Raw genomic sequence first — 8,519 nt, forward strand, 5'->3', positions numbered from 1 at the left:
GACAAAGTTTTTAGACGCTCTATGATTCATATCCAAAATAAAATCACATTTTAGTTTGATTTATATTACGACTTGTCCATGTATAATCTTATTGCAGCCATATTTTTCAGCTCCACGAGTATAGGCTTAGCTTTATCATACTACGAACAAATGTTGTTGAGATCATATATGCCATTGAAAGTTGAAACATAATTATTTAACAATTATATGGCTTACTGTGAAAAGGAAAAATAATATATTACACAAATATGAAAAATGGCGCGCTCGTTTCTTAGCTGCTTCTGTAGTTGTCCAGAGCAGCATTTTATTGTTTCTTTGCCTGTTGCAGCTATAGACAGCACAGACAAACACGCCGAAGGAAATAATAATAAGAAAATATAAAAATTTCATGATAAAAAAATATGACAAATATAAATATAAAATATAAATGTCATAGATCTTTTCACATGGTCATTCAACTGGTAAGCAAGCCAACAGACTTCAGAAGATTGGCTGACATGGTCCTTTGAATATCTGCATCTCTGTAAGCACTTAAAAAAAGGAAATGGTCATCCTAAAGCTTGACTTTAAGAAAGCCTTTGATAAACTTCAGCACGAGGTCATTTATACTATTCTGCAGCATAAAGGTTTTGGCCCCAAGTGGCTAAAATTGACTAAAATGATTATGAACTCTAGAACATCTGCAATTCTTCTGAATGGTGTCCCTGGTAAACCATTCCACTGTAGAAGAGGAGTTAGACAAGGCATCCCACTCTTTCCACACCTTTTTGTTATTGTTGTTGATCTATTGCAACCCATCATTAACATGGAAAATATCTTGGTCTTCTTAGGCTCCCTCTACAGCAATCATGTGGACAAGACTTCCCCATCATCCAATATGCTGATGACACTATCTTAGTTATGGAAGCCTATCCGAAGCAACTTTTTTTCCTGAAAGCAATCCTAAACTCATTCGCTGAATCCATGAGTCTTCGTGTCAACTATCATAAATCCAATATATATCTCATCAATGTGATTGATCAAAAGATGGTTATTTTGGCCAGAACTTTTCAGTGCCAAATTGGGACTTTCGCCTTTACTTACATGGAATTACCCAATCTAGAAGCATTCCTACCACTAGTCTAGAAAATTGAGAAACACATAGCATCAACTTCCCTATTCTTATCACAGGCTGGTAGATTACAGATGATCAACTCAGTCTTCTCATCACTGCCTACCTTCTACATGTGCACCCTTAGGCTTCCAAGCTCCGTGATTAAGCACATAGACAAGTACATGAAACATTGCCTGTGGAGAGGGGCTGGTACCAATGCAAAAAATCCATCTCAGACAGCTTTGACAGCATGACGATTGACATGCAGACCAAAAATCCAAGGGGGTTTGGGAATCCTCAAACTGGCAACACATAATGAATCCCTGCTGATGAAGAATCTGCACAAGCTCTTTAACACACATAAGCTACCTTGGGTGAGCTTGGTCTGGAATAACCATTATAAATCTGGAATAGTCCCTTCTAGCAAAAAGGTGGGGTCCTTCTGGTGGAAAGATGTGCTAAAAACTCTAAATACATTCAAAGGAATCTCCAAAGCAACTATTGAGGATGGTCGTACTGTTCAATTATGGTATGAGTACGATGTGTGCGACACTAAAAATCACTCTACAATGTATACTGAGTTATTCTCCTATGCCATTGAGAAAGACATTACACTCATGCAAGCAAAGGTGATCACACAACATCAGGACATGACCCACTTACCTATGTCAAATGAGGCATTTGGGCCATTTCAGCTCTTCACTAACGCGCTTCAAGGGCAACATGCAACTGGTCACTGTGTCGTATGGTAATACGACTGGGAAAACAAAAACTACTCATCATAGAAAGCCTACAAACATATGTCAAGGTCTTCCCCGCCCCCCCCCCCCCCCCCGCCCCCCGGCGTTCATCTTTTTGTGGAAATCCAAATGTGAAATGCTAACCAAAACATAAACTATTCTTCTGGATGCTCTTACAAGGCCGTTTAAATACCAAAGCCATGCTCAAAAGAAGAAATATAAAATTGGACTATACACATGTGAGAACTGTATCTTAGAGATAAGAAACACTATCCGCAATGCTGTCAAGCGATTAGAATAGCTCCACCAAGAACATCTAACCCCCATGTTGTGATTCAGCCCATTAAGTGACAACTAGCGGATACTTGGAGCATGGAAGTTGCAATGGTAATGCTACGATGCATATGAAAATGTAGAAATTGTTGGATTTTTGAAAACATCCCGTTAACAATCCCAAGTTGTACAACCATTGATAATTGTCTAGAGGGGATGAATAGGCACCACCTGAAAATTCAACACTTAAAACAAACTAAATCCCAAATTAGAGGTTAGAGTAAGAGATAATCAACACAGAGTAGTGGAAGGGAGAGAAGTTATCTTGGACTTGTTTCTCTTATGAATATGAAATTAACTTAGAGAGCAACTCAAGTGACTCAAATTAAAGTCGAAGCAAGAGAACTTAGAGGGGGAGAAAGAGAAGAACAAATCACGGCAAATGGTAAAGAACATAAGGAGACATGATTTGTTTTACTAAGTTTTGGTTAAAAAAACCTATGTCCCCATTGAGGTCTCCCAAAGGACAGGGTTCCTTACAGAAGCTTCAATAGGCGACCAACACTTCTCCAAGAATTTGACATTGAAAAAAGATAAAAAGAGAGCTAAAAAATTGTAGATGGTAATTTATTGAGAATGCAATTCAAAGGAACACCCGAACTTTTGATAAATGATTTGCTGCAAGATGAGATATTAATCAAGGTAACAAACTCCAACCCATAGAATGCAAATATCATGAAATTTATAATAACCAGATATGTTCCACCTTTGGTTTTGCTTGTGTTTTCGGGTTCACCTAAAGCTAACTTGCCAGGGCGTCTTCCCCCTGCTCCCTTGCATGCCTTTGATGTGCCTTCCCATGCCAGCCCAATGTACCTGACCTGGCTGGATTGAGACCTGGTAGGTCGGCCTCTCTAGACCATGCGTCCATGCCATGCCCAATTATATTGGCCCATTTAAGACTTAGTCAGACCGGTCCTACTATTGCTGCTTGTTAGCTGGCTCCCCAAGCTAAATAGAAAATCAGTCCTTGGACGCATTTTTTGATAGAAAACACGGAGATTATAATTTGGACCTTTTTCTATTTAGATAAGATCACTCTGTTGTTGGTGCCGATCTGGCGCCAATCACTACGAGATATATCGACGACGGTGCTCTCTACAGCGACACAGATGGTCTATGGTCTAAGGCCGGACGGTCCGCGATCCTGCTGTAGGAGCAGGTCTTCCCTACGCTGAGCCGGACGGTCCGCGCGTGGTGTCCGGATAGTCTGTTGGAAGGGACTCTGTCAGGGAGGAGAGATCTATGTTGTGTCTTAGGGTCGGCAGGCCACCGAAGACGCCTCCAAATGATGTAAAGTCGAAGAGAGGTGAAGATTGAGATGGAAGAAGGCTACATTACTGCTACTCATAGGGCAAGAAAGTAAAAGAATGAAATATAGATTGATTGGTTCAATTGTTGGTACACATAATCGGCTATATATATATATAAATATATTACAGATAGAGAGGAGGTCTGGACCCATTTCTAGGCGTTCCCCAACAACATCCACGTGATTAGATGGATAAGAATGCATGAAAAAGGGGTTTAATACACATGTTCTGATACGATCGCGGACTATCTGGGCATACCTGCGTACCGTCCGGCCATAGGGTCGGACCGTCCAGCCATAGGGTCGGACCGTCCAGCTTTCCCAGGTGCCTAATATGGTGCTCAACGCATGCCTCTGCCTTTTGGGTAAGCTAAGCGAACCAAAAGAAGTGCCACACGTCTGGCCGACAGTGTCGGGCCACAACAGTGTCGTGCATTGAAAAATGCAGAATTGCTCCAAACTTCGTAGAAAGATTGTGCGGGGGAATGAAGATGATTCTTAAAGTACCAACCCGAGAAACTCAAAACTCATAGCGCAGATTAGAAATTCTGTTTTGATTGGGGGTTTGATGGAGTTTTCTAGAATGAGTTCAAACTGATTTCATCTTGAATCACAACCAAAATCTGCATCAACAAGGTATGTGTAGTGATCTAAGAAGTGTATCTAACTACTAATCAATCCCTAAATCAAATCCTCACACAAGAACGTGATGGTTCTTCACAAATTCATAAAGAGAGGAAAGGGAAGAACACAAGAACAAGATGACTAAAAAACTTAAGCAAAGCAAAACTGAGATTGAGAGCCAACAAACGTTGTGGGCGTTATTGGCCACCCTTCCTTAGATTAATCGTTGCAGATTACACAGATGCAGTTCAAAACTATTTGCGAATCTCTGGCAGGAGCAAAACTAGACAGAAAACTAGTGCTCTCTCACAAGTGGAAGTCTAAACTAGTGCTCAATAAGATGTGGCTTCCAAGATGGCTGTAACAACAACCCTTCCTCTCTATTTATAGAGAGTTATTAACCTAGACTAAGGTACCCCTAGGATACATGAGCTTATCCACTCCACCGGGGGAAAAATGAACCAACTCCTGGGTTTTTGATCCAATGGTCATGCGCTCCACACGAAGTTGGTTCGCCTTGACGCACCCTTTGCTGTGATGCCACGTGCCGCCACCACTTCTTGTTGGAACTGCCACCGCCGAGTTTTGAGGCCAAGCTCGATCGACAACCCACCGTCCATATTGCTGGGCGATTTTTTGAGGTTCAACCACCAAATCCCATGAGTATTGCACCTCGTGCGCGTCCCCCACATCCTGGACACGTGTCCCGCCAGTCCTCGGTCACGCCGACAACACGACCCGCTTTGCAACATCCTCGCGCCGGTGCGTGTCCTAGGTGTCAGCCATTGCGGCTAGTCACCCGGTGACTCTGGTCCCTCAGTCAAGTCCCAGCGCTCGTCCTTCACCACCGCTCCCGGTCCATCGACACGAAACTACATGACCTCCACCTTCATCGTTAACCACCGTACATGTGCTCCACACCTACACATCACAAGCCAAGAGACATGGTTGCACAACACAATAATTCATGCCTCGGTTAGTTTACGACTCAACCCGAGACGCTACCCGTTGACAATCACTCATCATCAACCCAAACCACAAGGGACCAATCAACTTTGTGTTCACAATCTCCCCCTTGATGACTGCATTGTCAACACCACCACATGGACATTTATAAGTAGAAAGAATGAAGAAGAGAAGCTCACCTAAATGACCAAAAGCAAGAAAAGAGCCAAACAAGTCATCCAGAGTGAGCAAAGCTTGGTCTCCAAAGAGATGGGGCAATAACTCAAGACAACCAAGCAAGAAAGGCTAGTCCTCAAGAAGAGGCAAAATTAGGGCTCAACACCACTAACCAGCAGCCAAAACCAACAAAAGCTAAAAGCAAAGCTAGTTCCTCCAGAAAGAGGCAAAGGCTCAACACAACTAGCGAAAAGCTCTTGAATGGCTCAAAGGCTTCCCTTGAGAAAAATGTCTCTCCCTGAAGCACATCTGAAAAGCCTCACAAAAAGCAAGACATCCTCATAAAAATGTGTATACAAGAACTCACTAAAATCTCCCACAAATGCACATTTCCAAAAACGTTCCTCCAAAAACAGAAAACTCTTCCCCTTGCATGAAATTCTCCTCGAGCCTCCAAAACTCTCCCCTTGACGGGAGCATTAAAATACCCAAAAATTCTCCCCCTTGTTGACAAGTGCACTCAACAAGCGTCAACATAGGGTAAAAGGAGAAAGAAGCTGTTGACGCCTTTTCGGAGCGCCAAACACTCAACAAGAACCGTGGCGGTGCTCTCTGGTCAGGCGCGGACGGTTCGCGGCCTGGGGCCGGACGGTCCGCGACCTGGCGCAGGGGCTGAGTCCTTTGCCTGACGGCCGGACGGTCCGCGCCCTGGGGGCCGGACGGTCCGTGCGTACGCAGAGGCGGCAGAAGTCGCCGGCGGCGGCCTGGATCTCGCTCCCGGGAGGGACCCCGTCGGGGAGGAGAGATCCTAGGTGATGTCTAGGCTCGGCAGGCCGACCTAGACTCTTCTAATCGGCGTAGAGTCTAAGAGAAGCGAGAAATTGGAGATCGAGAGGCTAAACCTAAACTAGACTAGAACTACTCCTAGGATAAAATGTGAAATAGAAGTGTTTGATTCGATTGATGATTATTACAAATCGGCTGTAGACCTCTCTTTTTATAGAGGGGGGCTGGACCCTTTACACGACTGGATTCCGAGCTAATTCCGCGAATCTAGCTAACAAACATAGCACAAAACTCGGAACCCTAATCTACTCTGCGCATGCGCGGACCGTCTGGCCTACAAGCGCGGACTGTCCGGACCGCGGACTGTCCGGCCTCAGGGCCGGACCGTCCGCGTGCTCATTTTGGTGCCAAACATATGCCCCCTGCCTTTTGGTGGAGCTAGGCAAACCAAAAGCACCTTAATCCGATGTGATCACATCGGTTTTCTTAAGCATCTTGCCACATACTAGGATGGTACTGCTTGAGGAAACGCCCATTCAAAGCTTTGGGTAAATCCTTGCCTTGCAATGTTTGTAGTAAATAGGCGTTACCAGATATTACCTGTTTTACTTTATAAGGACCTTCCCAGCTTGGCGACCATTTTCCAAACTTCCGGTCTTTATTCCTTAGAGGCAGGATGGTCTTCCACACCAGGTCCCCTACTTGAAATGACTTTGCTTTGACCTTCTTGTTGTAGGCCCTGGCTACCATGATTTTGTCCTTTTCTATTGCTCCCAAAGCTATCACCCTCTTGTCGGTCACTTCATCAATATTATCCATCATTGAATTGTAATAATCAGAGATGGTTAGATCATTTTGTCAGGCGAACCTGACAGCATTCAAACTTATTTCCACAGGCAACACTGCTTCCTGCCCATATACAAGCTCAAAAGGAGACACTTTAGTAGCACTATGTTTAGATATCCTGTGAGCCCACAAAGCTTCGGACAAAATCTTATGGCAATGCTTAGGATTATCCAATATCTTCTTTTTTATTAAGTTAATCAATGTCCTATTACTAGACTCGGCCTGTCCATTGGCCTGAGCATAATATGGAGATGAATTAAGCAATTTAATTCTATATAATTCAGCAAACTCACGTACCTCCTTTGACATAAAAGAAGTCCCTTGATCTGTAGTCAAGGTCTGGGGAATGCCGAATCTATGAACAATATGTTCAGTTATGAACTCAATTACCTCCTTGTGCGTCATGTTCTTCAGAGCAACGGCTTCAATCCATTTGGTGAAATAATCCGTGGCAACTAACACGAACCGATGACCCTTTGATGATGAAGGATGAATTTCCCCAATAAAGTCTAATCCCCATCCTCGGAAAGGCCAAGGCTTGATGATAGGATGTAATTCGGCTGCGGGGACCAACTGTAGGTCACCGAATTTTTGACACACTTGGCAACCCTTGTAGTACTTGAAACAATCAGCTATCATATTAGGCCAATAAAAACCAGACCTTCGCAACAGCCACTTCATCTTTGGAGCCGATTGATGGGTACCACAAATTCCTTCATGTACTTCGGCCATGGCTAATATAGCATCATCTGGGCCCAAGCACTTGAGCAGGACGTCGTTGACTGTTCGACGGTAGAGTTCATCACTCATCAAAACATACTTGAAAGCTGTACGCCGAATGTTCTTATCTGTCCTAACGTTGGGATTTCGTAAATAATTAGTTATGGGCGTCCTCCAATCTCCTGCATCGGCTTCATTATCAGCCGAATCGATTAGGAGAACTTCCCTGGTAACCCCGAACGGTCCGGCGTCATCACGCGGACAGTTCGCGACCTGGGGATTTGACTCTGCACTGGTTATCAGATTTTCAGTATTGTGAAATTTCCCTCTCTTTATCCGATAACCTGATGCATTTTGTGCCAAATCGTTAGCTCTATGATTCTCAACTCTAGAGATATGCCGAATACTGAATTCGTCAAAAGAATGGATTATGCTCCAACATTTTTCAAGGTAACTATTTAGAGTACCATCAAAACATTGATATTCTTCTAACACTTGTTGGACAACCAGCTGAGAATCACCAAATACCTTCAGATGTTTTACTCCCATACCATTTAAAAGTTCCAAGCCGAATAGGAGGGCCTCATATTCGGCTTGATTATTAGTGCAATAAGTTTTCAATCGGCTAGAGAAGTCGAAGGAGACATTATTTGGTGAAACAAGTACGATGCCAATTCCTTGCCCTTCATTGCAAACCGATCCATCAAAATATAAAGTCCAAGGAGTAATAGTGAGGTATGACATGTCTAGTTTATGAATATCATTAATCCGATGTTCTACAATGAAATCCGTTATGACTTGGCCTTTCATAGATTTCAATGGTTCATAGGCCAAGTCATATTCTATGAGTGCATAAGCCCACTTACCAGTTCTACCACTCATAATTGGGTTATGCAACATGTATTTGATCACATCGGCTTGACCAGAAACAGTGCAATGACTA

Source organism: Zea mays, chromosome 10 (genome assembly GCF_902167145.1).
Source record: "Zea mays cultivar B73 chromosome 10, Zm-B73-REFERENCE-NAM-5.0, whole genome shotgun sequence".
NCBI classification, from domain to species: domain Eukaryota; kingdom Viridiplantae; phylum Streptophyta; class Magnoliopsida; order Poales; family Poaceae; genus Zea; species Zea mays.